Here is a 6,000-nt window from a genome sequence, read left to right as displayed (position 1 = left end):
TGGTGACAAAAATTGCCCACAAATAAAGAATGTTATTTTATGAAAACCTTTACTATTGAGAGAGTTGATAGCATACTAAACTCATACACGTTAGATGGGCTAGGACTCGCCAACCCAAGATATTTTGTGAATAAAACCAAAACAAGGAGTTTAAGAGAAATTGGTTTATAATCCTTTGCAATCAAATCATATGATGACGACACTCACAACAAGTCATGGCATTTGAGAATCTTCATCCATGATTTTATATTGATTAAACAAATTTACCAAATCTTAATCAAAGAGAATATGAGTGTCACAAAACCTAAAACATGACGTATTTGTTCTTACAATCTGATTAAGGCTTTGATTATCAGCTAAGCTTCTTCAAACTTGTTTTGACATGTCTCCTAACTTGATCTCCTTGGATGAACTCAAAATAAAATACATAAGGCTGCGCTCAATGCATCTCTCTCAATCACTTATATCAGCTTACTGTCGTCATATTCACAATCTAACTCCAACAGTCAGCCCAATTCTTTGGGGATCACCTTATCTTTCCAACCATATATAGTAAGCGACTTCCATGTAACATGATGAAAACGTGGGCTAACTTTAAGTATAAAAAAAACAGATAACCATGTTAGCTTTCATCTCCAATTGGCCTGCTCTAAAATTCCTCCGAAGTTGATTTTTCCTTAAAAAGCAGAGCGCAGAAAAGCAATTAAGTAATAAGCCTTTTTTAAATCTAATTCTCCTACAAAACCTAAGTAAAAAGAGTACATAAATGAGTTAGTTAGATTACTAAACTCATACACGTTAGATGGATGCCCTGTTTCCCAAGGGGTCCTTTGCAATCAAGAATGTAGGCCAATTGACGTATTTGACATCTGATTAAGTTTTTGCTAAGCTTCTTTTTTGGATCTCTATCTTCTTTTACGATTGCGTAGGCGTGCCACCACCAAGGCCACTGATTGGCTTGAATGGAAAATGTTGGATTGTTGTGTTCGCGCTTCTGACTTCTAACCAGCCGATTGATCGGCCAAGCATGGAACCTCTTTTGGCCTAGGTTCTTTCACTTCCTCGGGATCGAGATGGTTAGGTTTAGTATAGGTATTTTATTATTTTTGAGATTTTTAATGACAATGATGCAAATTAAATTAAAATCTGCGATTAAACTTAAAGACGAGAATTAAAGTGCGATAAAATAAATCAAAGCGATAGATAAACTTAAATTAAACGAAGAACGAAATAAGAATGATATAAATGATAAAGGCAATAAAATAAAGCAATTTGAAATTAAATTAAGCTTAAAGAAAATTCGATACCAATAAACAATAAAGCGATAAAATTGAATATTAAAACAACTTAATGGAAAATACAAGAAATTAAACTTACACTAATGAAAGTGAAGAACTGCTCTGGTCTACTTATTGCTTGGAAAATAAAAACTTAGTCTAGGGATAGAAAATTGAAAGACAAAAAGTAGGTTTTTGTTTTTGATGTCAGGGTCCTTTGCTCTTTGTCTGATGTAGTTTATATAGGGCCATTCGTCAGCCCATGGGTTGGCCATTAAATGGCCAAAGGTCAACTTCATTCAAAATCTTTCCTTGTATGGCTTCCTAAATTCGTGGAATTCATTTGAATGAGATCATTATATTGCAAATCTGATCACTTGATTCTTTCCTTCTTGGGAATGTTCCAGATTTACATTATTCTCTTTGATTGCTTTCTTTGGATGGGTCTCATCACGTGCATGAAAACATTTGAAAGTGTTGGATCTGCTTCCGTGAGTCGGGCTTGGACCTCCGAGGACTTGGGCTTGACCTCTGATGAGACATTGCAACTTCTGGAGTATTAATCTTGGTTGGAAACAATCCACTGATGTTGGATGACTTGGAATTCCAATGAGTCCATCCAAGAAACTCGGCCAAAGTCTACATGACTTCTTAGTTTCCAATATTGCCACATATATATATATATATATATACACATATGACAAAATAATTATACGTTAAGATGATTGCCATATATGAATATATGTATATATATGTATATATATTTTATACATTTATATATTTAGATAAAGAAAGAGAGTTCGTAGGTTACTCAGCTGGCCTTTAATTATTTTTCCAATCTACCAGACTGTAAGGCCTCCACAACGTATTTACATGGATCAATAAGCTTTTCTAGCCCAAACTATGGGCTATCAAGTCTGGTTGGCCAATTAATATTTTAATATCACAAATTCTTTATGTCAGAATGCTATTTAACATGCCTTATCTCAGGTCAGGAATTCAAAACAACATTATGACCAATCCAGCTTACTTTGGCTTGTCAAACACGCACCCCTCCAGCTGCTATCTTCTCAACCACACTTCTCCAGCCAACTATTTGGCCATTACATTAGAACACTTCATTTGGGAAAGGTCATGGACTAACATACATATTAAAATATTTTATTTGTTTTGGGAATGGTCATTGACCAATCACCACCTCCATTAGTATATACATATTTGGCCAACCATTCAATTCCAACCCAAGTACTAATGTTGGCTTCTTTAATACACTTCCAGCCAACTAAATTTCAAACCACTCAACAGAAGACTCCAGGCATCTTCTTCTCCAGCCAATTCCAAACCAGCCACGAACCTTATCAGCAGCATTTTGCAAGTAGATATGGCCACTTGATGAAATAAACTGGTAAAAGTTCCAATTTGATTTTTCACTTGGCTGATCCTTTATCCCAACTAGTTGGATTTATTTATTTATTGACATTTGTTTGTTGCATTTTCTTACTTGGCTAGGCCTCTTGGAACTTTGTCTCATTGACTTGGCTGGAATTTGGTGACCACATCTAAACATTGCCCCCTTGATTCCTTGGCCTTCAATTGGTGAAAGGGTAAGTGAATCAAAATTCTCACGACTTTTAGTTTTCTCTGAATGTTTCAACTTCATGCTTCATTGTAGCAATTTATGGTGTTTGAGTTAAATTGATGTTTAAAGAGATACCCTAATCAATTCTTGAGAGACCTCTGAACTTCATACCCGTTAGAAAACCTAGGAATTATAAATACTAACTTGGCTCAAACATTTCTCCATACTCAAAACTCCATTGCTATTGTTCTTAGAAAACTTTCTCCCACCAAACCTAAACTTTTCTTCCAAGATTCGCCATTTGATAGGCCAAAGAACCATTCAAATCACCACAAAATCCATTATTTTGCGAGTTTTCTAGTATGTTGAACTCTTTTCCAATTGATATTGTTCTGATTTTGATGAATGGTGGCCATTGGAAGCTCATTTTTTAAACTTTTGAAAGTTTGAATGTTCTTCATGTTCTTGGCAAATTCTTGCTTTTTTGCCACTATATTTTTCTTGATTCAAATAATATTTGTGTTCGTAGGATGGATCTAGAGTTGAAGTCCATCATCTCCCACTTGGCCAAGTTGAAAAAGGCCATGGCTGAAAGTGAGCAATAACCCGAGGAAGCCTACGCCATCAAATTACAAGGTGATGTCCCAAGATACGTTCTTGGCCCTTTGCATCCATTTCAACCTCCAGATGAAGTGGTGAGGATTTGGGCAGAACAAAGTGATGATCCTCCGCCTTTAACCATGGAGTTCGATTGGAAATCAACTTGGGAAGCTCTTCGACCTTTCCAAGGTTGGCCATGCAAAACTTCTGAGGTTGACTGTGTGGCTAAGAAGAAGTCCAAAGCCAAGAAACCCAACACAGAGGCCGATGTTGATCTTAAGAAAAGTTGGTATGATTGGTACAAAGCTTTGGAACCAAAACTGAAGACTTCTTGGCAAAAAGCGGGATCTATGATGTCTTGGCTCTTTGCTCCTCTGGGGACTTTCCTTGTGATCGCTCACTCATCATTGCAGGCCTATGTTTTTGGTCATCCTTCCGTTAACTGCATGAGGTTACAGTTTGGGATGATGACCCCCACTCTACTTGATCTGGCCGATATCTCGGCCTTCGTCCACAAGGTGTGGTTTATTCAGCGGCCGACCTTCTAGAACCCCTTTTGAAGCTGGACTACGACAAGCCCAACAAGAATTTCAACAACTGGATCAAGATCCACTTTGGTTATACTGGATCAAGTAACGAGACAAAAAATTTCAATGGTTATAAATGAAAAATCATGAATTAAAGGTTATTTTAACTCCGATTTTGATGATTTTTTTACAGCTACACTCCTTGACCCTATATGAATACAATGACTGAATTTTTTCTTCAATTTAAAATATTTACACTAGTAGATACCACAAAATCTTATGTTATATTTAACGAAAGTATAGATAAACTCTTAATTGTTAGACGACGGTTTTTATAAAAAGCGTCATCTTTACATATAATAGACGGTTTTTTATATATTATAAAAAGCGTCATCTTTACATACAATAGAAGACGGTTTTTTATAAAAAAAACGTCATCTTTACGTACAATAGACGATGATTTTTTATATAAAAAGCGTCATCTTTACATACGATAGACGGCGATTTTTATAAAAGCGTCATCTTTACATACAATAGATGACTGTTTATAAAAGAGTCATCTTTACATACGATAGACGACGGTTTTTATAAAAAACGTCATCTTCATATAATAGACTTTTTATAAAATCCGTCATCTTTATATACAATAGATAACGGTTTTTATAAAAAGCGTCATCTTTAAATATAATAGACGACCTTTTTTTATTATAAAAAGCGTTATCTTTACATATAATAGACGACGATTTTTATAAAAAGCGTCATCTTTACATACAATAGACGATGATTTATAAAAAGAGTCATCTTTACATACAATAGACGACGATTTTTATAAAAAGCGTCATCTTTATACGATAGATGGCGATTTTTATAAAAGCGTCATCTTTTCCTAGAATAGCGCGGTTTTTATAAAAGCGCCATCTTTACATACAATAGACGCGGTTTTATAAAAGCATCATCTTTACATACAATACACGACCTTTTTTATTTATTTATAAAAAGTGTCATCTTTACATACGATAGACGACGGTTTTTATAAAAAGCGTAATCTTTTCATAGAATAGACGACGGTTGTTTTTATAAAAGCGTCATCTTTACATACAATAGATGACGGTTTTATAAAAAGCGTCATCTTTACATACTATAGCGACGGTTTTTATAAAAAGCGTCATCTTTATATATAATAGACGACGGTTTGTATAAAAATCGTCATCTTTACATATAATAGACGACGGTTTTTATCAAAACAACCACGTCTTTACCAAAAAATGACACTTGATTTTTAAAAGACGGCGCTTGTCATACCGTCGTTGTTTTTGGTCGATTTTAACTCAAGAAAACCTTTTTAATAAGATGACGCTTTTTATTTGTGTGCGTCGTTATAAAAAAATTCAACAGTACCTCGGTTTTTAGTTGTTTAAGTCACTTATCCACGACAGTTTTTTGTTACCGTCGTCTTTTTAAATACAACGACTATTTTTTCTTCTACCGTCGTCTTTTTCTAGTCGTCTTTTTCACTTTTTGTAGTAGTGGTTATGACGTAGCACAAGCAAATAAGGTTTCAAACGAAAACCTTGATAACACTTTTATTAATTTGATTAAAATATGAGCTTAGGCGAACCGTTAAATACACAACTCTCAACCCTTGTAGTAAAACTGAATTGAACTTTTATTTTGGATTAACTATGTAACTCAAACGGATTTATTTGTTAACTTCGAACTAGTTTGAAAGGCCAAACGACTCAGAATGCAAAATCCATCGTACATCACAGCATAGCAGTGAGTTTGACTCGTGGCATCGATAATGTTTTAAATTAATCTTAGTGTCTGATATGGTTTTAAGATGTAATATTTATAACTGAAAGATACAAGATAATGTTGAATTTGAAGAATACCAGCAAGAACAGAGGAACCAATTTGTCTTTGTCTTTGCACAGATATTTGTGGGCTGGAGAAGTTGACTATCTATCAATAAATGACTACCTTTTCGAAATACTTGGACCAACACGAGTGCATATAT

This window comes from Prunus mume, linkage group LG4 (genome assembly GCF_029339155.1).
Source record: "Prunus mume cultivar Tortuosa linkage group LG4, ASM2933915v1, whole genome shotgun sequence".
Lineage (NCBI taxonomy): Eukaryota > Viridiplantae > Streptophyta > Magnoliopsida > Rosales > Rosaceae > Prunus > Prunus mume.
This window is presented reverse-complemented; position numbering follows the sequence as displayed.